Source organism: Macrotis lagotis, chromosome 1, assembly GCF_037893015.1.
Source record: "Macrotis lagotis isolate mMagLag1 chromosome 1, bilby.v1.9.chrom.fasta, whole genome shotgun sequence".
Taxonomy (NCBI): Eukaryota; Metazoa; Chordata; class Mammalia; order Peramelemorphia; family Peramelidae; genus Macrotis; species Macrotis lagotis.
The window spans coordinates 859786582-859814315 of NC_133658.1; the positions used below are offsets into that span (position 1 = coordinate 859786582).

General features: G+C 36.5%; 1 protein-coding gene and 1 pseudogene across 13 annotated transcripts in view; one reads left to right on the forward strand and one right to left on the reverse strand.

The window, feature by feature from the left end:
* PUM1 (pumilio RNA binding family member 1) overlaps positions 1-27734 on the forward strand; it is a 163659-nt gene that overhangs the window by 19322 nt on the left and 116603 nt on the right. The gene's annotated exons all lie outside the window — the stretch shown is intronic.
* Positions 23880-24767, reverse strand: LOC141510247 (large ribosomal subunit protein uL4-like; annotated as a pseudogene).

Below are 27734 nucleotides of genomic sequence, written 5' to 3' on the forward strand. Positions count from 1 at the left end.
TGAAATTGGTAATAAATTGGACCATAGATTGGCACTAAATAGGCATAGACCAACACTACACATCATATGTGATGATTGGCTTTAAATGGATACAAACAGTCATATAAAACAAATTGGAAAACAAAACAGAAAGTCCCCTGCAAATCTATGGTTAAGGGAAGAATTTGTTACCAAAGAAATGATAAAAAAGATCATAGTTAAATAAAATGCACAAAAGTCTATCAAAAAACCATTTTTATAGAATCAAATCTATTGCTGCTAAGAGAGGAAAAAAACCTTTGCTGCAAATTGCTTTGACAAATGATTTAGATTTCCAGGATATTTAAGGAACTGAATTGAATGTAAAAGGTTGAGTCATTTACTAATTTTATCGATGGTCATAATATGATATGACAGTGTTCAGAGGGAGAACTACAATCTATCAGTAATAACTATATGAAGATATGTTCCAACTCACAGGTGCAAATTAAAGCAACTATGACTCTTTACCTCACGCCCATGAGACAGGTGAAATTGACACAGAAGGAAAATAACCAGCATTGGTGAAGAGTATGAGAACACAAGCACGTTTATACCCTGTTGTAAGAACTGTGAACTGACACGGTCAATTTAGAAAAATGTTTGGTATTATGTCCAATGTTATATATCTTTTGAACCAGCATTAACATGTCTGACTTTGCTTGAATGTGACTGAAGGAAAAGGAAAAGGTTTGATACTTAAAATATTTATTGCACCTCCATTTGCAATTATAAAGAATTGGGAAAATGAAGAAAATTCCATTATTTTGGAAATGAACTAGACAGGTCATAGAATATTATAATAGAATGTTACTACACAGTAAGAAATGATGAGAAAATTCCAGAGACATCTGAGAGGAATTATATAAACCGTTGTAAAACGAAATGAGTACAACTAGGAGAATAATTTATTATAGCATCAATGTTGTACCATTGAAATGGGTGTCCAATAAGGGTAAGGGGGTTTGTTTTGCTATACTATACTTGGTTGTTGCAATTGCTTTGTTTTTCTTTTTTCTTTTTTGAGAGAGGGCTGTTGGCAGTATAGGGAGGAAAAAAATATTGTAAATGATTGAAGTTGAATCAAAGAAAAGGGATAAAGAAAATAAAGAGGGGAATTTTTGCTGAATGGTCTCATTTCTCCACAAAATGTGATAGAGAAGGGAATTTTTTTCTTTGAATATTTGTTCCAATTTGTTTTTTCTGAAGTGTGGATTGTATTGACAGGGAGCAAAAAATAATTTGTTAATAGAAAAAAAAATTACCAGTTCCTCTAAGCATTCCTGATCCTATAGTCATAAGTCACTTTTTTCTTCTTTAGTACTTATTATTTGTATGTCATACCCTCCTACTAGTTCATCAGCTTCACAAGGGCAAGAAATGTATATCCAAACTTTGCCTCTATTATTACTTAGTACAGTGCTAAACTCTCAGCATGTTTATTTAATAAGTATGATTTTAATTGGATAAGTTTTCAAGTAGAGTTTTTGAATGTTAGAATAGACTGTTGAGTTTGTGTAATGCAGTCTTTCTTGTACAAAGGATGTAGACACCATTTCTCTACTAATGCACACAAACTTTTAAGATAGCACTTAAGTGTAGTGGAGAAACCCTGAATTTGTTGTCACAAATCTTTGGTTTTAGTCCAGTCTGTGTCACGTGATTGTTTTGAGAACTTTGAACAATTCATTTCACTCTTCTGGGCTTCTGTTTGCTCATTATGAAATGATTGCAGTCATCTTAAGATGACTCCAATGGCCTGAGTATGTAATCTTTTTTTCTTTTTCTTGTTTTTTTTTTTGCAAGGGAATGGGGTTAAATGACTTGCCCAAAGTCACACAGCTAGCTAATTATTAAGTGTCTGAGGCTGTGAACTCAGGTCTTCTTGACTCCAGGGTCTGTGTTCCATCTACTGAGCCACCTAACTGCTGCATCTGAATATATAATCTTAAACAGAGTGTAATGCCATTTACTATGTGGTTAAAGTGGCCCTGAGTTTGCAAAGGCTATATAGAATGAAGGCTCTGGTATTTTTTTGCTAAGCTGAAAAACAGCCAGTCCTGTGACATCTCTTATAGATGGTCTCTTGGTTCTTATCCAAACTTCCCTACTTGAAGATTGGTTTCTGAATTTATTTGGGCTCAGTAAATTTTAAAGGCTGTCTAGTAAGGTGTGTCAGAGTTGTCTGGGTGGAAAGAGTAGCTGTATACATGAAATAAGGACTCTTTTTGATGTGGTGAGACATAGGTAGATGTTATAGGGATAAGTAATTGCACTAGTCAAGCTGACAACTAAATTTAATAAGTATTTAGCGCTTAGTATGTGGCAAGGACTGCTAGGTGTTGTAGGGATATAAAAAGTATCACACAGAGAAGTTGACTTAGGGAATTTATAGTGTTATTAGGGAGATGAAGGAAACAATTGTGGAATAATGAGGACATTGTTAAGTGGCAGGTTATACTTAGTAAGCACTCTAAGCGGTCACAGATTGTAGAGAAGACTATGAATCAGAATAGACTGGAAGACTTTTGACATCTTGAAAGAATCTAGTCATGCTTTTTTCTGGTTGTCATACCTGGAAGGCTCTTCCACTTCTTCTGGGCCTCCTGGCATCTCTGACTTTCTTCATGGGCCAGAAGCCACCTTCTATAGGAGCCTTTTGGTCCTGGAGTTTTCTTTCTTTGAGTCATTTCCTGTTTATGCCATATAGAACTTTTTTTTTTTTTGCAAGGCAAATGGGTTTAAAGTGCCTTGCCCAAGGCCACACAGCTAGGTAATTATTAAGTGTCTGAGATCGGATTTGAATGCAGGTACTCCTGACTCCAGGGCCACTGCTTTATCCACTGCACCGCCTAGCCACCCCTTATAGAGCTCTTGTACACATTTGTTGTGATATTTTTGAGGAATGGAGTCTATTTTGCCTTTTTGTGTATCCCTAGCACTTAGTATGGTATAGCCTAGCACAAAATAGGAGTTTAATAAGTGCCTATTGATGGACTGAGCAACTGGTCCATTTTAGCCTCTGCTTTTTGTACATCCAGAGCAGCTACCTTGTTTATAGGAAGGAATGTTGTTGTATTGGCAGTAGGAAACTCTGGTTCTATTCCTGATTAAGTAATGATTTGGGTGAAATTTAGATTTTAAAATGAGGACATAAAATACATGATTTCTTAGGTCTCACACTGACTTTCTTGGAGACTTAAGTGATTTGTCAGAGTCAACCCACCTAATTAGTAACAAAGCTAGAATAGGATTCTAGGGCTCCCATCTTTATTTTCAGTATGTTTTGTTATATCACACAGTTTCTCCAGGTTGAATGAGACTTTGAAGGCTAGATAAAATTTGAATTGATCTAAGAAAAAAGCGAGTAGTAGATACCTTGACCTCAGGAGAAAAGTTACAGAATTCGAATGAAATGAGCCTGGAGTTTGGGAGGGTAAGTGACAAGGTGTATCTGACTTTAATATTAAGGTTTGTATCAGAAATATTGAGAGATAAGATGGAAAGCCTTCATATCTAGATGAAGTAAAATGAATTGTTGCAATTTGGTCCCATGCGTAATGAAGAGCCAACAATAAGAAAAGAGTGAGATAGTGTTGATCTGAAAAACCTTTATTTGTTTAAAAAAAAAGTTACAGAATAAAATGAAGAGAAAACTGAGTCTTCTTATTCATTAAGGTGAATGTTCCTCAGAGATCTGTCCTTGGGAGTCTTTTAAAAGAATCTTGTAACTTTTTCCTTTGGCAATGGTTCTTACATCTCTCATGCCACATTTATCAGTGTCACCAGTTTTTAATTTTTTTGCTCAACTTTGGCCTTCATTTCAAATTTTATCTTGTTGGGGTTCCCAGCCTTGCATATATGTCCAAAATTGAGCTCATTTTCTTTCTTTGTATTTCTATATCTCATTATTTTCTTGTTTTAGAATGGATATTGGTGTCTTGTCTATTGTCCCTTTTAGAATAATGTAGTTACTTTGATTATCCTTTTTTATTTTTTGAATTTTTGTTTTGTTGGGCACATGAGTTCAATTTTTGGTTTTTTGGATTCACTTTTCCATTCTTGGTTTTACTTTATGTGTCTTTTGTAGGATGTTTTCTTATAAGCAACAGATTGTGGGATTTTGTTTCAAATTTAGTTTGTCACTATTTCATTTTATTGGATAATAATCCATTCACTTTTAAAGTTGTAAGAGATTTTTATTTTCTCCTCTTTAATAAATTTATTTATTTTGGGGACATTCTTATTACTATCAGCTTACTTCTCTTACCCTCAGTGTTTCCCTTTGGAGTTTTGCTTATTAGTTCCTTTTTCTTTCCTCCTTTTATCTAGGCCCCTCTTCCTCTAGCTTGTCCTGTCAGTTTTTGAAATTTTATTTTCTGTATCCTCTTGCAGAGAGGATTTCTTTCCTACTTACCAGTTATATTCTGCATTCCTCATGGAATCAGAATACCTGAGGTACTCACCCATTCTAGAGTTTCCTCTTTAGATAGTTTCTGCCACTACTTTGTTGAACTTGCCCTTGTGGGCATTCCCCCACCTCTTTTCCATTGTTTCTCATTCCCAGAAAAATGCTATTTCTTTAGTGATAGAGAAGACATTTTTCTGTGTTAAGCCCTTTCCTTTCCTCCTTCATCCCCAGTTATGCTGTCCATCATTGACCTTCTTTTTGGTTGCCTTCCTTCCCTATTTTCTCAAACTATCCTCCTTGAGTATATGCCCTTCCCTTTCTCCAGGTGTGTTTTTCCCACGAGTTGTATCTTTTTTCTTCCTGAAGCAGTTTTTCAAGAACCAGATCTATCATCCAACACCCAAGAAGACTATCCCATCCCACCACTAAAACAAGATCTGCCCATTTCTCTTCCATCCTTCTCTCTATCTTCTTACTTCCTCTCCCCTAGGCTTTCTTCATTGTGATCACAGAGTCACCTTCCTCTCTTTATTAACTCTTGATTTGATTCTAGCACAACACACATTCTCTGACCTCTCCTCCTTTCATGTACCTTCCCATTTTGTAAGTTAGTCTCACAGAAACATTTATTTGCTTGTAGAAGTGGACCTTTAGGTTCAGTCCATAGTGTGTCAGGCTCACTTCTTTATCATCTTTTTTTTTTTCCCCCCCAAGGCCAGTGGGGTTACGTGGCTTGCCCAAGGCCATGCACAGCTAGGTAATTATTAAGTGTCTGAGGCCGGGTTTGAACTCAGGTACTCCTGACTCCAGGGCCGGTGCTCTATCCACTGAGCCACCTAGCTGCCCCTATCGTCTTCTTCATCCTTCTCTCTCTCATTAGTACCTTTGGAATGAAATTTATTACTGGCTTCTGCTGTTACTCTGTTGCTTCTGCTGTTCTTTGTTGTTGTATTCATGCACTCTACATTTTTGTTGTCTGTGGTGTCAGGGAATCAAAATATCCCTTCTGGTCTCGGTTTCTTTCTAAGACTTTTTCAAGCATCTCTATTAAATAACCATCTTTTAAGTTTTTGCTTAAGCTCTAATTTGTAAGTTGGTGTCTGCTTGGTCTGTATCTTGAGATTCATTGATCTTCAGAACACATTTTCCCTTTATTGATGAGTTTTTGTTGGGTACAGAATAATCTTGATTCAAATTTCCTTTCTTGTTTATTTGGAGATCTTCCTCCTGGTCACTTGAAAAATTTATTCTTTCAAATTTAACCACTATGTGTCTAGTAGTTTGCAACATTGATTTTTTTTTGTCTGCAGGTGATTGATAGTCTTTTACTTGGCAATTTTTTTTCCCCTCTGGTTAGAAGTTCTGAGCAGCTATCTTGGAGTTACTTTTTGAATTATGGTGTTAAAATTTCTTGTCTTACATTCTTTTTTTTCTTTATTCTTTTTGGTTTTTGCAAGGCAATGGGGTTAATTGAGTTGCCCACGGTCACACAGCTAGGTAATTATTATGTGTCTGAGACCACATTTGAGCTCAGGTACTCCTGACTCCAGGACCAGTTGCCCCCTCTTGTCTTATATTCTTTAGGAAAATCTTAAGTTGTGTTTAAGCTTACTATTTTTGAGAGCAATGTTTTGGTTTGTATGGAAACACATTTTCTTTTATTATTACTGCTTTTGCTTCTTTTCTGCCAGATTGTCTTTAGCTTTTGTGTATTTGCATTCCCAGTCTGTTGACCTCTTTTTTTGTTTCTTTGGTGAGACTTGCCTTTGTAGTTTTAAATTTTCCTATTCTGCCAATTATTTTTGCTGTTCTGACCATAAATTCTACTTTTATAATTCTCATTTTTCTTTTAAATTACTCAGGAACCATGTGCTATGTGGTTTCCTGCACTCCCAAAATCTACAGGGCTTTCCCTTACATTGCTTGTTTTTGCCCTTTGTGTTACAGGATTTTTTTCTTAGATTCTTGAACTCATTTACCAGATTTGGAAGCCATATTTCCTTCTGCTGTGAATGCCTTCTCTGTTGGTTTATCTACTTTTACTCTTTAAGTTTTGTTCCTTCAAATAGTTTTGATTTTAGATTTTTATTTTCATTATTTTCTCCAATTTCTTGCTTTCTCTGTCTTCTCTGATGGTAGTTTTCTTGTGGGATGTATCTTGAAGCTTCTCGGCTTCCTCCTACGCAGGGTGATTCACTTCATGAGCCTACATTTCTGCCTCAGAGAGGCTTTTGGGAAGACAGAATTGGCCTCAGTTGGCTATTGCAACCCCCCCCCCCCCCCACACACTTGGTGTATTGATGTTCAGTAATACAGTACTACCATGCTATTGCTGTCTCCCCACACACCTTTCTGCCTTTCAGAGTTTCGATTCTAAGGCCTTGGGAATAGATAGAGATCAGGTTTAGAGTTGAGCCTTATTATTACAAGCCCAGACACCCAGACACATGTTCTGTTTTATTCTCTCTGTTCCTCAAACCTACTGCAGAAATCTGTTGCAGCTCAGAATGGATTATCATGACATCAACAAGTTCCAAAAGTTTGGTGTTTGGATCTCCTTGGGATTTGGATAAAGGGAGGGCCAGGTCAGGGTGTGGGGTTGCAATCTGTTGCAAACCTATCAGCCAGATTAGTTTGTGCTTCTGATAACATGGTGTCTGGTCAGGGAAGGGTTGCTGAGGGAGTGACTTTTAGGTATTAGGTCATGGAGTTTCTTTGGGTTCTTGATATCCTAGAGTTTAGAATCAGCTGTCACGACCTTATTTCTGGTGTATACTTTCTATTTTGGGGAGTTTGTGAGTATCTGAAAAAATGTCTAATTCTTGTAGTAGACCATTGTCTAAAAACTATTGCCACAGTTATACATTGTTCCATAAAAGTTGAAGAAAAATGTTTTAAATATTCATTTTTGTCCTATCCATATGGAGGAAAAAACTTTTAAAATAAAGAAACTTATCCAGCCTACTAATGGAACTGTCCCTAAGATGTTCTCAATAAGCCTGTGGAGGATTCCCATACTTTAATTATAAAACTAGCTATTCTGTCTACCTCTGCAATAATCCATTGAAATATTATGATTCTGTTACTGTATTCCATTGATGATAAAAGGTATCAATGCTGTGATAATAGTCTAGTAAAAGATTTAAGCTTAACACTTAAGTACTCCATGATTGTAAGACTTAAGAGATGGTACAAATTTTGTTGTCCCAATTTTATATATGATATACCCAGGCTTTGTCTAATGACACACTTTTGAAACCCAAAGTACCACCCCCCCAAGGCAATGGGATTAAGTGACTTGCCCAAGGTCATATAGTGTCAACTGTCTGAGACTGGATTTGAACTCAGGTCCTCCAGGACCAGTGCTCTATCCACTACATCACCTAGCTGCTCCCCAGTACCACAGATTTTTAAGTAGTAAAGGCTCATTCTTCTACTAATTTTTCTCCTTGTCTAGCCTAGCCACTTATACCAATTCTTGGTAAGAAATTAGAGCATGTCTGGAGAAAGACCAACATGGTAGATGATCTGGAAACTTTCAGTTAAGAGAACTCAAACTCTTTGTCCTAGAGAAATGGTTTAGGGGTGGTGCCAGAGAAAACATCATTGTAGTCCATCTGGAAGCCTATTGGAAGTGTGCTGCTAGACTCCAGACTCTGGAGCAGATGGATGAGTTTACCTGGAACAAATGAGGTTCCTTTTTGAGATAATGCAGTCTTCCTCATCAGGGGAATTGCTCAGAGATAGAGTAGATTCTGGAGAATGTAGAGAATCTTCCTGTATAACTGGAGTTGATCTTGAGTACTTTGACTTGGAGAAGAGTTAGATAAAAGGTATCAAAGGGGCAGCTTTGTGACTCAATATCTAGTTCCAGGTCACAGATCCAGGATAGATGGAGATGGACAGCTATACCAAGGGAGGGCTTTCTGGGGTAAAGAAGGGTCTTGGACAAGTTCACATACCAGCTCTGACACCAGGAGGGCGCAGAGGGCTTCTGACTCTCTGAAACCTGTGGAAATATAGCCAGAACAGGGATCCCAGGCCAGAGAGAAGTCTCAACTTCTATTCTGAGCCAGCATATGTAATTGAGGGTAGTAGTAGAGGGTAAGTGGCCCTCAGGTATGTTGTGCAGATCAGGGAGCACTGGGAAGCCTGGAAGCTCTGGTCCTTTATATTGTGAACTCCTTCTTGGAAGGGACTGTCTATCTTTGATTTTATCTATTTCTTGTCTCTAGCACTTAGCACAGTGCCTAGCATACACTAGGTGCTTAATAAATGTTTATTGACCTAGTGGCAGATCCTGTCAATACCCTAAGAAAGCAGCTCCAAGGCCAGACAGACTCTTTCTTCTCCAAGTGTGGCAGAGACCTGGAGGCCAAAGTCAAGAAGTTGGTTGGGAGATGGAGCAAGTAAACAAAAGAATCCCACTATAAAAAGCTATTATAAGAAAGAATGCTCAAATCACAAACCCGGAAGAAGAGAATGACTGAAATATCAGCAAACAAAACCTCAAATAAAACACAGTTTGGGCACAAATTCAATTGGTTTTCCTGGAAGGGATGAAATAAGAATTTAAAAATGCTTTTGTCAATGAAAGGATAGTGCTAGAGGGGAAAACTGGAAAAAAATTAAACTTTTGGAAGAAAGAATCATAAAGATAATTAAAAGCTTGGCATAAGAGGTAAAAATCCTTGCCCAAGTTTAGAAAATCCCTGAAAATTTTGTTGTTGTTCAGTCTTTTTCAATAATGTTTGATTTTTTTTTTTTTCATGACCTCATTTAAGAGTTTTCTTGGCCAGGATAGTAGAGTAGTTTGCCATTTCCTTCTCCAATTCATTTTATAGATGCGGAAAACGAGGCAAACAGGGTTAAGTGACTTGCCCAGGATCACAGTGTCTGAGGCAAAATTTGAACTCGGGAAGAAGAGTCTTCCTGACTTGAGGCCAGGCACTCTTATCCATTGGGCCAATGAACTACCCTTCTCTCACCCCTATCCACCCCTCCCTTCCTCCAATCAGAATGGACCTAACTTCATGTTACAACAGGAAATGTTAAAATACAATGAAAAGACTAAATAAAAAGAAGAAAATGTAAGTATCTTTGTACTACCTGAAAGTTATCACACAAAAAATAGACTAGACATCATATTTCAGGAAAACATTAAAAAAAAACTGTCAGGATCATTTAGAATTAGAAATAAGAAGTATCCACCAGTTATCTCCTGAAAGAAGGAATTAAAGTAAAGTTAGATTAATGGGAAGAGAGATCTGGAAAATCTTGTATGAACTGATGCAGAGTGAAATCAACCAATGAAAGGGAATTTCTATAAAGATGACAGTTCTGTATAGAATTTGAAAAATTTAGGAACTGGTGGTAATGACCACCTTCAAATAGAGAGGTGAAAGACTCAGAGTGGAAAATAAAGCATATTTCTTTTTTTGAATTTAACTTGTGTTTTACTTGGCCATATATTTTATATGAGAATTTCTTTTTGAGGGGGAAGAAGGGTTTTAGGTAAAGGTGACTTTTTTATTTAACTAAAAATTTTATTTAAGAAAAACAGATTGGGGGTGGCTAGGTGGTGCAGTGGATAAAGCACTGGCCCTGGAGTCAGGAGTACTGGGTTCAAATCAGGTTCAGAAAATATTTTGTCAAATAGAATATTCTGTTCTAGTTTTTCACATTTCTGTGTAGGGGAGCAGAATTTATATTTCATTATCTGTTTTCTGGGACTTCATTTGTCTGAAGAATTATGCAGAAAACCTTTAAATTTTAAAAATTACCTTTTATATTTTTTTAAAAATTTATTTTTATTAAAGATATTATTTGAGTTTTACAACCCCCCCAAAAGCATTCTGTCAGTCTTTACTTTGTTTCCATGTTGTACATTGATCCAAATTGAGTGTGATGAGAGAGAAATCACATCCTTAAAGAAGAGACAAGAAGTCTAAGAGGTAACAAGATCAGACAATAAGATATCTGTTTTTTTTTTTCTAAATTAAAGGGAATAGTCCTTGCACTTTGTTCAAACTCCACAGCTCCTTATCTGGATACAGATGGCACTCTCCTTTGCAGACAGCCCAAAATTGCTCCTGATTGTTGCACTGATGGAATGAGTGAGTCCTTCAATTTGATCATCACTCCCATGTTGCTGTTAGGGTGTACAGTGTTTTTCTGGTTCTGCTTATCTCACTGAGCATCAGTTCATGCAAATCCCTCCAGGCTTCCCTGAAATCCCATCATCCCTCCTGGTTTCTAATAGAACATTAGTGTTCCATGACATACATATACCACAGTTTGCTAAGCCATTCCGCTATTGAAGGACATTTACTTGATTTCCAATTCTTTGCCACCACAAACAGGGTTGCTATAAATATTTTTGTACAAGTGATGTTTTTACCCTTTTTCATCAAAAATTACCTTTTATTTAAAAATTATTAAACTTTTTTTCTCTTTTCTCCTCCCTTTCCCTTCCTCTAAAAATAAGAGAAACAAACCCTACATATAAATAAGCATAGTCATGCAAAACAGATTTATTCATTGGTATCTCATTTTGCATAATTTAACCCATTACCTCTGTGTCACCATAGGCAGTCTCTTAAGAATTGAAAATGAGTAGTGCTCCCAGGACAATAGAGAGAAACTGATAGATGTGAGGATGTTGTGTAACTTCTAACTAATGAGGATATATATATATATATATATATATATATATATATATAACCAAATTCAGAGATGTCATGGAGGATTACAGGATGGAAAAGGAGGATAGACTGGTCATCTTGGCAGAGGATGAGAGGGGATTAGCTTGGGGATTTTCAATGGTATTTTCCCTATTGAGAAAGATCTCCTAACATGTTGGTGGAGAACTCCCACATAGGTATATGTAGATGGCATATCTTATTGGTGAGTTCAGAAGTTCATTAAGTGTTTGAATATAGAAATTGATAATCTTCTTACTTTACTATATCTAAGTTTCATTTAAGCATGTTTTTAGTTTTAATTTCAAAAGAATTAAAAATCAAAATTTTTTCAGAAACATTTTCTTTGTTTATTTCTCCTATAGATTTATTTATTTTGGGGAACAAATATGTACCCTCCCAGTGTCACAAAACTATGGCATTTGAAACTTGGACTGAGATACTGATGTTCACAATAGTAGGTTCTTAAAAATTATTAGGTGAGAGTTCCTTTCAGTATTCATTTCTTCATTGCCAGATAAATATTGAATGTTAGAACAAAGATCTAATCTGCTCAAAAGAGGAAAATATTTTGGGACCTTTCTGACTTGATGCTAAGTTCATTGGACAGAGACAGTTCCCATTTCCTATCCTATATATTTCATTTAAAAACAAATCTAGTATGACTTTTAAATAATCATAATACAAATTAAATTTCCATTTACAAGTACCTATAATGAAAAGACCTTTAGCAAAAATAAATCTATATTAGATTGATACTGACTACCTTTTTGTACCCTTTTTTTGGGCAAGGCAGCGGGGTTAAGTGACTCACCCAAGGACACACAGCTAGGTAATTTTTTAAATGCCTTGAGGATGGATTTGAACTCAGGTCCTCCTGATTTCAGAGACAGTACTTTATCTACTGCACCACATAGCTGCTCCTTTTTGTACACTTTCATGATCTGTGTCTTTGACCCTCTTTTTGTATTTTTTAAAAACCTAATGTTACTAATTTAACCTTAACATTGAAGTTTGAAGCAAATACTCATTGAACAATATTAGAGAGTAGTAAAGCCAATTGTTTTTTTTAAATAAGTTTTTATTGGTAGCTTCTGTTTCTTACATTTTCACAGTAATAACTTCCCCTAGTTGCTATGTATCCTTCACCTAACCCTATGTGACAAAACAATATTTTTTAGAGTGGAAAAGAAAAAGCACAACTGATTGTTACATTGACAAAGTCCACAGGCCTGTGCAACAAGTGACACTTGTGAGCCTCTTGATCTCTCTATATTGCACCCTGTTCTCCCCCCATCTGACAACTTTCAAAATAGTTTTTTCCCCTGATTTTTGCAAGATTAAATGACTTGCCCAAAGTCACATAGCTAAGTAAGTATTAAATGTCAGATTTGAACTGACGTCCTTCTGATTCCAGGGCCAGTGCTCTATCTACTGCGCCACCTAGCTCCTAAAAAGATTATATAGACTCAGAAGCATTTTCTCTGTGAAAGTTTTCACTGCCTTTAGATAAAATGCTAGGAACAAATAGCCTAAGTGAGATTCATCATGGTCCAATATACCTTGATTGATTATTCATTCTCTCTCTCTCTCTCTCTCTCTCTCCCCCTCCCTCCCTCCCTCCCTCCTTCCTGATAGTGGGGTTAAGTCACATCTAGTAAGTATCTTGTGTCTGAGACTAGATTTGAATTCAGGACTGGTATTCTATCCTCTGTGCTACCCAACTGCCCCACTTGATTTTAAATGCACTTATCAAGGAAACAGAAAGAAAAGGGATAAAGTGCAGGTTTATTAGTTTGTTGAGTTCCATTGGATGTTTGTAGTTGTTTTAATTGAAATAGCCCTGACTTCAGAGGCGGGACAATTGAGATCAGTGTGTCTATGTTGACCAAGTCCCTTAACAACTACTTGGATTCTCTGTTTCTGCATTTGTAAAATTATAGCATTAGATTATTTTAGCACTGAATCCTAGGACTCTTAAAAAAATCTTATCTATCTATCTATCTATCTATTTTTTTATTTATTTAAGGCAATAGAGTTAAGTGACTTTTCCAAGTTCACCTAGCTAGTTCATTATTAAGTGTCTGAGATCAGATTTGAACTTGGTTCCTCCTGACTCCAGGTCCGGTACTCTTATCTACTGCACCCCCCTAGCTGCTTCAAATCCTAGGAACTTTTAATTTTACTAAGTTGCTAATGAAACACTTAACCTGAATTTAACCTTATTTTTGAGGACAGTTAATAATTTTTTTAATAACCAAAAAGATACTGAATTTCTTGTGTAGTTTAAGTATATTCTATGAAGGCAGGAATCCATGTAATTTTCTTTCCCTGGGCAGATATAGAGTGATTTACAATACTTTTAAAAGCCTGACAATTACCCTTTTTTTGAACAATTAACAAAAAAGATTTATTTGGCTATAGTAGTATATAGCAGTATATTCAGCTAGAATAGGTAATAGGGATGCCTCCCTTGGTGAATACAGCTCAGCAAAACTTTGTTACCTGATCTGCCCATAATAATCCACCAGCCAACCATCAGAAAGTGTTGGAGCTCTTCCTGGGCACTTGGTACTCTGGCAACCAGGAAGTGATGTCTCCAGCTTGAAATTTTAGGATCTTGTGCCAACCAAGATTTGAGGACCATCTAAATGCTTCTTAAGGAAAATTTCTGTTCTCACATGGAGGAAGAGATAGGATGTTGCACTCCTTACACGTAAGCAAGCAGAAAAGACTATAGACTGAATACGACTGAATGAAGAATGGCAGCTGAGCAGCAAAAGTGGTGGACTAGTATCCATGAACTATAAAAGGCCTGGGGAAGGTCTGACCAGAAGATACGTGGAAAATGTACAAAAAGATATGAGTAAGACTTGGAAAAGATAAGAAAGAAAACATTTCAATCTGAAGTATTGGAGGGAGTAATAATATTAACAAAATCACATATACATCAGAGAAAAGTGTTTTATAATTAAAGTGTTATTATTTTCATACTAAAGTCCCAAGACAACAAATGAGCATCATAGAGTTCCAGTATTCAACTCCATAGCAAATTGAGTTTAACTGATGCCCATTCTATCTTTCTCTTAAAAAAGGCAATAAGTATTTAATATAACAAATGTCTCTCAATGTTAAGTATGAAAAGAATACATCACATAAATTGACAATCACCTTTTAACATATTTTAAAAAGCTGTTTGTACCAGTCTGAGATCTTAATAGTGGTTCCTTCCTTTTCTTCCAGGGCCAGACTGGGGGGGGGTATTTCTCAAGTTCAGTTAGTTAACAAATAAATTAGTGTGTCTCCCTGAGGGCTTAGTGCTCTTGGAAATAAAGAAGTTACTGAAGTTACTGAAGAAATTCTGTGTGTATGTGTATTCTTTACTTACAGATAGCTTACTATCTTCCTGATGTTAAAAAACTCGGTTATGGTATAAGACAATATATATATATAGTCCAATACTGAAATATTGTGGTTCAAACTGTATCACAATAGGAATTCAGGGAAAGGGGTGTTCTGGAAGGAGTGAAGTGTTTTTTTTTTTCTTTTTTGTCTTCCTACTTGGGAATAAAGAGTGAATAAAAACAAAAACTTTAAAAAAATTTTCTTTAATTTATTTACACATTACTAAAATATTCTTGTAAGTATAAACATAATACTCCTTCCCTCCACAAAAATATGAAATCTCATGAGAAATAAAGTGAAAGAAAGAAAAAATGTGTTTCAGTTTGTGTTCTGATACCATCAGCTCTGTCTTGGGTGGGTCATATTCTTAATTTTTTTATTTTTATTTTTATTTTTTTTTGAGTTTTTTTTTTTTGGTTGTTGCAAGGTTGACTTGCCCAAGGCCACACAGCTAGGTAATTATTAAGTGTCTGAGGTCAATTTTGAACTCAGGTCCTCCTGACTCCAGGGCTGGTGCTCTATCCACTGCACCACCTAGCTACCCTAGGATCATATTCTTTATCATAAGTTCATCATAGAAGTTACTTCCGTATTTTTCCACAGTTGCTATTGCTGATTGTAATTCCCTCCATCCATTCCTCCCCACTGCCATCTATTATATTTTCTCTCTCCTTTCACTTTGTCCCTCTTCAAAAATGTGCTATGGGGCAGCTGAGTGGCACAGTGGACAGAGTACCGGCCCTGGGGCCAAGAGACCCCAAGCCTACACCCCACCCTAGAGACTCAGGAACCATCCTGCCCTGTGGTCTTGGACAGGCCACCCAATCCCACCACCTTGCAAAAAGTAAAAAAGAAAATGTGTTCTATCTAATTATCCTCTCCTATGACCCACCTTCTCCTTTATCACCCACATCCCTCCTCCCCTCCTCCTGTCCCCCTTTACTCCTTTTTCTTCTAGATTTCTACACCCTATTGAGTATGAATGCTGTTCCTCTTTGAGCCATTTCCAATGAGAATGAAGGCTCCCTCATTCCCCCTCACCTTCCCCCCTTCCATACATTGTAAAAGCTATTTCTTGATGCTTTCATGAAATATCCTAGCCTATTCTACCTTTCCTTTCTCTTACTCCCAGTACATTTCCCTTTTACCCATTGACTCCATTTTTACAATATATTATACCTTCAAATTCAACTCTCTCCTATGCCTTATCTATAAAGCCTCCTTCTACCTGCTCTATTAAATGAGAGGGTTTATATGAGAATTATCAGTATCATCTTTCCATGCAAGAATACACACAGTTCATCATCACCAAGCCCCTAATAATTTACCCTTCTCGTTCATCCTCTCTATGCTTCACCTGGGTCCTGTACTTGAAGATCAAACTTTCTGTTCAAAACTTTCTGGTCGGAAAACAAAACCGTTTAACAGATATGCAGCCACGAAAGACATTCAAATTCCCATGAAGACCACCTCCAGAGATGTATGCCTTTTTCTTCTTTTGAATCTTGTCATTTCTCTGTCAGGGTGTGTAGATGTCATTCTTTGGAGTTATAGTTGATTCTTACGTTGGTCAGAGTTCTTAAGCCTTTCAAAATCATTTTTTTAAAAAGTTTTTGCCAAGCAATGGGGTTAAATGACTTGCCCAAGGCCACACAGCTAGGTAATTAAGTGTCTGAGGTCGGATTTGAACTCAGGTACTTCTGACTCCAGGGCCGGTGCTCTATCCACTGTGCCACCTAGCGGTCCCCATTTGTTCACTTTACTCTGAATTAGTTCACGAAAGTTTTCCCAGATTTCTTTGAGAATGATTTCTCAGAGCATATTCTGTTCCTCAGTTTATGAGCATCCCTGTAGTTTCTGGTTCTTTGTCTCTACAAAAAAATGCTGCTTTAAATATTTTTGTGCATTTTGTGTCTGTCTGTGTTCATCTTTCATCTGAGTGTAGAGGTAGAATACTGCTGAAAAATATGATAATTTATGCTTGAAGTTCCTGCAATCTGATCTTTGGGTCCTGTCTCTTGAACTGGGGAGAATAGAGGTCTCTTAAGCATATTGGGTGAATGTCTTTTCTTATCTAAGATTTCTCATGCTGCTCTTGTTCTTCCATCCCCTTTCGACCCTCTTACGCCCATTATATATTTCACTTCACATATTTTCAGTTTGTCAGCTGACTTCATACTTCAAATGGACTTCCTCTTTTATACTCAGCATATTTGCAAGTGATATTAGAGAATGATCTCTTTTCTCATGCCCAAATGTTGATACTTGATGTTGAGATTGGAAATTAAATTATTCTTTGCAAATAAACAATTATTTTAATTTAGTACTTTGTTGTGAATAGTGGTCATTCATTCATCCCCCAACCCCCAGAGGCAGTTGGAATTAAGTGACTTGACCAGAGTCATACAGTTGAGTAATAAGAAAGTGCTGAGTTTAAACTCCAAGACCAATGTTCTATCCATTGTCCTATTTAACTGCCCCTAGTCATTCATTCTTTTTTTTAAAATTTTTTTTTTGCAAGGCAAAGGGCTTAAGTGGCTTAACCAAGGCCACACAACTAGGTAATTATTAAGAGTCTGAGGTCAGATTTGAACTTAGTTACTCCTGACTCCAGGTCTGGTGCTCTATCTACTGTGCCACCTAGCCGCCCCCGTCATCCATTTTATTTTTAGGTCTTTTTGTAAGGCAAATGAGGTTAAGTGGCTTGCCCAAGGCCATACAGCTAGGTAATTATTAAGTGTCTGAGACCAGATTTGAACCCTGGTACTCCTGACTCCAGGGTCTTTGCTTTATCCACTAAGCCACCTAGCCACTCCCCAGTCATTCATTCTTTAGAAAGGGTTACTGTCTGTCATTCATTCATTGAACAGATATTTAAGTATTTACTTTTTGCAGGAGATTATTAGGCAAAGACTAGGAAAAAAAAAGATGTTATCCTTATGTCTCATGAATCTTAGATTCTTGTTTGGGAACCTAGGTTATGATGAAAGGTGGAAACATTGAAGATTGAAACAATAAAGCACTCCTTAATAGAGGGTAAAGAGTTCTTTTAGAGATGAATAATAATCTCTCAGAAAAAGTTCCTTTTTCTCTAGTCAGTTGTGGGACAATAATGTTAATTAATACTTGCAAAAGCAAGTAAACTCTCAAGCAAATTGAAATTGTTCAAGTCCAATTTCTTTGTATTTTTTTCTTCATTTCTCTCTAATTGGAAGGTCCTGTCTTCTCTATTTCAGAGTGGTCATGTAATGTGGACAGGTGGTAGATTAAGGAAAGTGGGGATATGTCTTTTTCTTACAATGTGTATAATCAGATTTTGAAAATGTAGTTATAAAGGTAAAGTTCTGTTGCTTTTTTGCATTGAGTCTTTTTGGGATTTATTTCGGTAGTACTAATATCTGGGCAGGATGGTTGTGAGTAAATTAGTTTATTGTTTGGAAAATCAGGTAGTTGAATTAGAGTTGACAGTTTTCATCTTGGGTCTGTGAACTTATTAACTTTTTGTTGGATATAATTGGTTTCCTTTGTAATTCTACAGATTTTATTTTAAGCATTTTAAAAAACATTTTGAGGAGTCCATAAGTTTTGCCAGAATACTGAAGGGGAATATCTTTATGATAGGCCCCCCCCCCACTCTCCTACCCTGCTCAATATCTCTGAAATATTCCAGAAGGCCTTAACTAGCTCTAATTCTATGAAGTCTGATAATTGTATAGTTAGCTATAAATTCAAGATAATTTTAATTTTTAATTTAATTTAATTTTTAAAACTTTTTTTTTTGTAAGGCAATGGGGTTAAGTGGCTCACCCAAGGCCTCACAGATAGGTAATTATTAAGTGTCTGAGGCTGGATTTGAACTCCTGACTCCAGGGCTGGTGTTCTATCCACTGCTCCATCTAGCCACCCCTAAATACAAACTGACTTCAGTTGATTTCCTGACCTGATTTCATTTTACCTCTTGACTAAATGTCATTTGGAGTGTGTTAACCTGTTTGTAACTGATAGTTTGCTTCAAATGTTAAAGGTGGCAGCAGGACTTAATGATTAATTAATAGTCCTTTACAGAAAGAGTATTGATGACATCAGTATTCTCTGGAATATTAGAAAAGTATTAAAAACTGTTGTAATCAACTGATGGAACATTACCTTAGAACACTTAGACTGGAGCTTTTCTGCTTTATAGCATTCTTCCATTACCAGTCACTACCAGTCTTGGATCTACCTCGGCCAATTATATACAGCTGCCATTCCTAGGGAGATTCTGAATCGAGACATCAGGCAGCACATATTTTCCCATCTAATACAATTTTGTTTTTACAATACTCTTAGGACAGACAACTTTGAATGCCTTAGGAACTCTGATCATAGAAATGATCTGCATGATTCCAGACTATTGATGAGATATGCTACCCCCTGATGGAGAAAAATGAAAGTCACAATGCAGAATGAACCTCATCTCTATCTCTATATTCATATCTGACATGGATGATGTAGAAATTTGTTTTGCTTCATTATCCATGTTTCTAATGGGATTTGTTTTTAGGATTTGTTCTCAGTGTGGAATGGGAGAAGGCTGATTTTTGCTGATTAAAAAAAAGGATTGTGTCATTTTAAAGGAGGTTGGCCAACTATTTCTCAGACTGGAATCAAAGAATAGAAAATTTGAATCATGTAGTGAATTTTGAGGTGTAGAAGTATGTATTGGATGGCTTTTTAAAATTTTTAAAGTTTTTATTTATTTTTTGGTAGGGGATGATTACTGAGAGGGGAAGAAGCAAATAAAAATTTGGAGTAGCTACTGCTCTTCTGAGAATTGTTATACTAGGTCTTTCTGTCGTTATAGATAAATTGTGTTGTGTTGAGATAAAATATGATGATTTTGTTAAGGACTCATGATTGTGGGACTTCCTCTGGTGATGTTCAGCATCCTGAATAGAGATTAGAATATACCTCTCTATGATTGATGGTTGGCAAGACATATAGGATTTGGTGGTAGGATATTTCTTTTTTTTTTAAATTTCTTTATTATTTTTATACATTACTAAAATATTATTGTTTAAGAGTGAACATATACCCCCTCCTCCCAAAAAAATATAGACCTGCATGAGCGATAATGTAAAGGAGAGAGAAAAAAAATTAAAATGAAAAATAAAAAAAAATAATAGTAGGTGTGGCCAGGTGGCACAGTGGACGGAGCACTGGCCCTGGAGCCAGGAGCACCAGAGCCCAAATCTAGCCCCAGACATACAACAATCATCCCGCTGTGTGACGCCGGGCAAGCTACCCCGACCTCATTGCCCTGCAAAAATAAAAAAAATAAAAAAGACCCAAATAAAATAAAATAAAATCATAATCATAATCATAATTGGGGCAGCTGGGTGGCAAACAGAGCACCTGCCCTGGAGCCAGAAGCACCGGGGTCCAAATCCAGCCTCAGACACCCAACAATCAGATACCTAGCTGTGCGGCCCCAGGCAAGCTACCCAGCTCCATTTGCCCTGCAACCCCCCTCTCCAAATAACAATAATAAAAAAATGTGTTTCAATCTGTGTTCCAACACCTCCATCTCTGTCACAGTTGGATCACATTCTTTATGATAAGTCTATCATAAATTTATCACAATGCCATTGGAGGTAGGATATTTCAATTAAACTAGGCAATAGTGGATTAAGACTGTTTGCACCTACCTGCAGCTCCTGGGTGACTTCTTTCAAAGCCTTTCTTATTTACTAGGAATAACTCTTTTGGTACTTTAACTATCAACTGAAGTTGGGAGAAAGTCTGTACATGAAATGGTAGCTTTCAACAATTATTTTCCTGTAAGCTTTTGAGTTTTACATTTTTTTCCTCCCTCTTTTCCATCTCCCTCCTTCCCAGTAGCAAGTAATAGAGAAAAACCATAATATATATTAAGGCAACCATAGTTGATCATCTCCTAGTTTTACTGTTGGTGTGTATAATGTTCTCGTTCTACTCTCTTTACTCATCATCAGTTCTTGCAGTTCTAAGCCTTTCTTAAGTTTCTTCCCTCATGATTTCTTATAGAACAATTGTGTTGGATCACATATAAATACCACAGTTTGTTTTGCCTTTTCCCAATTGATGGGCATGCCCTTAATTTCCAGTTCTTTGCCACTACAAAAAGAGTGACTTTATATTTTCCATTTACAACTATGCCTAAGAAACTGTAAGATTGTTGCTTTCCATGTTATTTCTATTTTTTCTAATCTTTTTGACCCCAATAACTCCCTCTTTTTCATTTATTCTTTTGTGATACTTTAAATGTGTTATTAAGTTTTTCTGGTGGATATAAAATATCTTTACTTTTACCTTTCATGTACTTGTCCCTCTCTGACTATCTTACTTGAATCTATTCTTTTTGAATTGTCTTCTCTTACAACAAAGTATAAAAAGTGAAAAATAAGTTCAGGAAAAATAATTAAATCACAATCAAATTGTGTGTGGTATTCTATAACCATTGTTCCCCTTCTCTGAAAAGAAGGGAGGATGATATTTTTTTCTAATGAAATAACAGTGATTATTTCTTTGTTTTTGTTTTGTTTTTGCTAGGCAGTGGGGTTAAGTGACTTGCCCAAGGTCACACAGCTAGATAATTATTAAGTATCTTGAATTCACAGTTGAACTCAGATCCTCTGGACTCCAGGTCTGGTGCTCTATACCCTATGCCACCTAGCTGCCCCAAGATTGGTTATTCTAACTGCGTTGCATTCAATTTGAAGTTTTTCTTTTCTTTTTCTATTTTCTATAAGATTCTTATGGTAATTTTTATTTTGTTTTTCTGTTTTTACTTCTCTTTGCATCAGTGATCTTAATATCCATTACTTATCTGTAATCTATCACATTCACATTCTTTGTTTCAGCATTCTTCACATGTTGGCATTTATTTTTTTGTATTTTTTTGCTATAGCAACAATTGTTGCTATAACTATTTTGTTTACATATTTTATCTTTCTGACCAATAGCCTTGAAAGAGGTTTTTTTTCATTCTAGACTCTTTTACTTGTAATCTAGAGCCTTTGCTTTTCTCCATCAGAAATGTTGTAATAGAGGAAATAACCTGTAGGGGCATTTTTAACTCCCCCCCCCCGCCAATATTTTAAAGGATAGTCGCAATGGATAGAATTTAGCTGAACAAATGTAGGTTTTGCTAAGCAAAAAATTTTACATTAGATTTGTCTAAAGTGAAATGCACTGTTTTGGGAGCTAGTAACTTTCCCCATCAGTGGAAATCTTAAATTGCAAACTTGTATATATCTTCTCTCTTTGGCCTGGATTAGTATGGATGAGCCCTGAATCATCTTCAAATTAAAAGATTCTGCAATTTCTTGGTTGTTTCCATTTCCTTGTTTTAGTTTTTTTTTTTAGTTTTTTTTGCAAGGCAAATGGGGTTCAGTGACTTGCCCAAGGCCACATTCCATTTCCATGTTTATGTTTTCCTACTACTACTTTTCTTTCTTCCTTTTCCTGGATGAAATCATTTCTTTCTTCTCTGAATAATTTTTCATTTATATTGCTAGAGTGATTGTCTCTTTTTCATGGTTATAAAAGCTCAATAATAATCCATTATATTCATATGGCATTTATTTTTAGTCTCCTTCCCAGGTAATCAGCACCTATTTTGTTATTAATTTTTTGATAATTCAAAAATTGCTCTTAAGAGTTTGTCTTTGACCTCTTTGGGGTTTACAGATAAAGTATTGGCATCACTGGATTAATTGGTAGAGACAATTTAGTTCCTTTTTGTGAATAGGTTCACAGGTCTACCAACACCACATTAATATGTGTGACATTTTGTTCTCCTTCCATCAGTAAATTTCCATCTTAGGGGTAATCTTTGACAGTTTGCCATGTTTTAGGATTTATCCTCTTTTAGATTATGTGTGGAGAGATATAGGATTATTGAAAAGTGCTATATTGTTTTTGAAATATGTTCCATGCTTTGTTTCTTCTGTTCAGTTCTTCATTGTCTATCTGCACAGCCCACATAAGATAAATATGTATTACTATATTTATATACACATTAATACACACACACAAACATACATATAGACGTCATCTGACCAGTGGGCCATTTTTCCTTCATTTGTGGTATCTATGTGAAATTCTTTTCTGATTTTTTTTTTTTAGCCATTATGGATCTCATTGAGAAGACACTTTAGTATTATGAATGTGAATGCAATCAGTGAAGTATCTTCTATGAACAGTTGCATCTAAAGGGACATTCTTTTTGTTTGGACTTTGGGCAAGACTTTCATGTTGCCTTTTTTGTAGGCCTCGCTCAGTGTTGATCTAGTCATCTTTATCTGAGGATCTTTATTATCTTAATATAAATTCAGTTGTTTAGTTGTTTTTCAATCATGTGACCCCATCTAAGGTTTTTTTGGAGTGTATTTGGAGGTGTATTTGCCTTGCCAGTTCCTTCTCTAGCTCATTTTACAGATGAGGAAACTGAGGCAAATAGTTAAATGACTTTCCTAGGATCACCCACCTAGTAAAAGTGTGAGGCCAGATTTGAACTCAGAAAGATGAGTCGTCCTGACTCTATGCCCAGACTACACTACCTTGCTGTCCTTTAACATCTGTGGGACTTCTTGAAACAAAACACCAACACCTGAACAATTCTTCTTCCTCAATTTCCTCCCCTTTCTCCCTCATACCTGATAAACAGTCTATGGATTGATAATAGGGAGATGGATTTTTGAACTTGGGAGGCAGAGTACTAACATTGGCCAGAGGTCTCCTTGCTATCCGTGTTAATTTTATTTACACTGTTGTCATAATGTATTGTTCTTTTGATTTTGCTGTCTTCTCTTCTGTATTACTTCTTACTAGTCTTCCCACGATTCTTGGAACTTTTTATTTGTCATATCTTGTTAAGCATGCCAAGGCTTTATCATTTCATCATTGTGGGAATCCTATCCGCCAAAATAAGGAACCTGTCCCACATTAAAGAGAACCATCTTTAAGACGATTCTAGTAGTGCCAATAAACAGTAAACACAGTGGAATCTAGTTAATTTTAAACCTTTTTAGTCATTTGTTTTGGAGAAAATCATATAAGAAAGCTACTAGCCTTCTAATATTTCAGCAAGGTTTCCCTAAATATGTGTCAATGTGTACATATGCATGTATGCATGCGTCATTCTTATAGTCGAGAAAAATGTAACATGTATTTGAATACTGTGCTTTGAGTGTATCCAGTTACATGTTAAGACATTGAGCATTAGGGTTGTTTAATTTCGCTTTTGTAGCTTTGGCCCACTGTTCTAGCATATCTATATTTTTTTCTCCTTAAAGGCTTTGAATATTTTATTCTTTAGATATTTACAGCATTGACATAATGGATTGTGGCCCCTTGGATAAATGGAAATATTGAGTCCATGCCAAGTGGCAGGTTTTTTTCCCCTCCTCAGAGGGTTTCTTTTCAGCTTCAGGCTTTCTTTCCACAGGTTTCTTATGCTTCTGGAGGCTTCTTTTCTTCAAGCTTCTTTTCTGTTGATTTCTTCTGCCCTCTAACCTTCTATGCTCTTGCAAGCTTCTTATTACCTCCAAGTTTCTTCCTTTTCTCATCTACCCCTTTCTTTGCCTCCATACTCTTCCTTAGTGTGGCAGATCTTTTATTTTCTCCAGTTCTCGGATTGTTAGCCTGCTGTGGAATTGTATTTCAGTGCATTGTCTTGGTGTGTGGGTCAATTCTTCTTGACTACTTGTCGAGGAATCTTTTCCGTGGTGCTCGGAGGGCCCTCTCGATTTCTGAGCTTTTCAAACCAATAAGGTCTTGGTTGGATATCTTTTGCTTGGGAAGATTGTAGTGACTTTTCTGGACAGCAGGATGCGCCCTGTAAATACAGAAAAGCACCACGTGCATGTTGGGAACAGCTCAAAAGGTTCCATTTGTTCACATTAATACCAAGGATGTTTCTGAAGACCTTGATAATACTCTTGTCTTCCTTATAGAAGGTCCACTGTTCCCTGTGCTGGTTCTGATGGTTCCTGAAGCCCAGATCTTTTTGGAGCCATTGCATGCATTCAGCTTTTTTGTTCTTCTTATGTGACTAGAGAGGATGTTCTGGGACTTGTTTAATTCTAGGAACTTTTGCCATAACCCAGTATCAGCAGGGCAGAGGCTACACAAGCAAAGCAGATGACACGTTTTGGTGTTGTATTCACTTTATGCTGCCAGTGGCACCAAGTCTTAGTGGGAGCAAACATGGGACCTGAATATGAAGAATTTGAATTATATCTCTACCAGCTCCTCCAAATTTCACACTATTCTGATGACTGGCTGAATTACTGTCAACATAAAGTTGCTAGCTATTTATTTTTGAATTAGTTGTTAGTTGAATTCAACCAAGCAGGGGGAATACTGTGATTAGGCTTGGATTTTTGAGAAGAATAGATGGGAGATAAGGGTTATAGAGAAAGAGAGTAGTTGGAGAATTCTAGTCCCAAAAGCACTGTTCTCTAGGACAACAACTTAAGTAAAAGGTCAGATAGGTAAGTCTGGGAAGGAAGCCTACTTTACACACCACTTGGCAATGGTGTTGTGACTTCACATGCTTTGAAATGGAGATGGAAAGGGAGCTAGTGAGTTAGAAATGTTGAGTCTCTTTACATTTACTAGCAAGGAAGGTCTTCTGATTCTGAGTATCTAATACCAACTGTATACGCTTAAATACATACACATACATGCACATATTAGCATATATGCATATTTTTGTTTTTCTCAGCAAAGAGGGATTTCTTAAGATTTCTCATGACCTGACAGAAATATCTGTTCTAATCTCTAACTTGTTATCTGATCACTGGGCAAACTTCTCTTTAACTAGGTTCTTAGGAAGTGGTATCTTGAGGGTGTGACTACTTATTGATTATCAATTGATTATCACAGCAGACTTCACTCATTACAGAATGATTTTTATTTAGAAGTTTGTCCCTTTTGGTTATTTTTTTTTTTTTAGGTTTTTGCAAGGCAAATAGGGTTAAGTGACTTGCCCAAGGCCACACAGCTAGGTAATTATTAAGTGTCTGAGACCAGATTTGAACTCAGGTACTCCTGACTCTAGGGCTGGTGCTTTATCCACTGTGCCACCTAGCAGCCCCCGCTTTTGGTTATTTTATATGGCTCACTTTATTTGAGCCTGTTTAACCTTTGGGTGAACTGACAAAATCAAATTTCTTGTTTTTTGTTTTTTTTTTTTAGATCAGAACTGGACACCAGAGAGGAGGTAACTATAACAATATTGAGGCTTCTTTCTCAAAATTTCAAAACTCCATTAGCCCAACAAATAGGGTTTTTTGGGGGGGGGGATTGTAATGAGGGTTCTTTAGGAAAAAGGAATGAAGGAAAGAGTGATAAAAATATGTGAGTATTTGGAGGAATTTTAAAGAGGGGTAGAAGGACAAGAATTCATAAAGGAGGTTTTATAAAGGAGCAGGAGGGCAAGGATTAGAATCTGAAAAGTAAACAAGATGGGTAGTTGTGACAGAAGCTTTGAGGGACAGAGAAAGAAAGGAAATGGGACAGAGGTAATCCTTGTAGAAGCACACCACACACAGTGAAGCAGTTACAGGTTTGCCTACATTCTTTGTTAAATGTTGGGATTAGGAGCCACTGAATTTAAGCCAGGAAGAGTTGCTGCTGTTTCTGTTGTGACCACTGCCAGGTTTAATAAGAGCCAGGAGAGTAAGGGATCCATCCTGGGAGTGGCACTGACATTGGGGTCTTTGGACTGATGCTTCCCGAGCACCTCGGTAGTGCTGTGGCGAGAGGAAGCTACTTGTGAATGGAGCTGGCCGAAGGAGCGAGTTTGGCTGCTTTTCTGGGGGTGTGGGTGTGAGGTAGACAGCAAAAGCTAAAGAGGCTGGGGAAGGTTCTTTTTTTGTTTAACAAGCATTTATTTTCTCTTCTTATCTTCCTATTCTTTGAGAAAAAGAAAGGGAAAAACTCTTGTAACAAATGTGCATAGTCAAGCAAAACCAGCTCCCACAGTGACCATGTCAAAGATATATTCCTTATTTTGCATTTTGAGTCTTATCTCACCTGTCATTAGGATTTGGTGTATTTACCTTAGATTGTTCTAGAATTGGTTTTGGTAATTGCCATTCAGAATTTCTATTTTTCAGAGTTGTACTTTTTTACTGTTGTATAAATTATTCTAGTTCTGCTCACTTTACTCTCTCAATTCATAAATCTTCCCAGGTAATTTTTTATTTTTGGTTTTTGCAAGGCAATGGGGTTAAGTGACTTGTCCAAGGTCATACAACTAAGCAAGCATTTAGTGTCTGAGACTGGATTTGAACTCAGGTCCTCCTGCCTCCAGGGCTGGTGCTCTATCCACTGCGCCACCTAGCTGCCCCTCCCAGGTAATTTCTTTTGGTACAGTAGTATTTCCCAGTTATGGGGTTCTCCATGTCTTCCAGTTTTTTGTTCCAGTTACAAAAAGAACTGCTTAAGTATTTTTGTACCTATGGACCCTTCTCTTTTTTTTTTTTGCTCTCAGGTCTTCCTCTAATAGTGATCCAGTTTGATAACTTTGGAAGCACAGTCCCAAATGGTTTTCCAGTATAACCATTTGGTCCAAAGAGCTGGCTGGTTGATAGCATTACCAAAAGTTCATCTTTGGACCTATTTTCCTGACCCCCTTTGACATGTATTTTTTTTTTAATCTTTGTGATACTGATAGATGTGGAGTGGTACCTCCATATTGGCTTAATTTGTATTTCTTTCATTATTAGTGATTAGTTGCACTTTTTATGTAACTTGATCACTTGGATTTCTTCTTTTGAAAACTACCCTTTCATATTATTTTTTTCTTATTGATATTTTAGTTTTTCAATTATGTTTGGAAAATTTTTCAACATCCATACTTACATAAATTACAGAATTTTTTTCCACATTCCTTTCCCACCTCCCTCCCCCAGAGGCAAACAGTCTGGTGAACATTGTACATGTATTTGGCATGTTTACATATTAGTCATTTTCTGTATGAGACTTTTTCATATTGACCATTTATCAATTGCGAATCTAGTTAAAGATCTTAAAGATGTTATTTTCTGTCTCCTCTGTTCCTTATTTGCTATAAGTAGGTCATCAAGTATATTTATTAATTCTACTCTGGTAGCTGATAATCATAATTGTTTTGTATCCAAGACTGCTTATTACTGAGTTATAAAGCT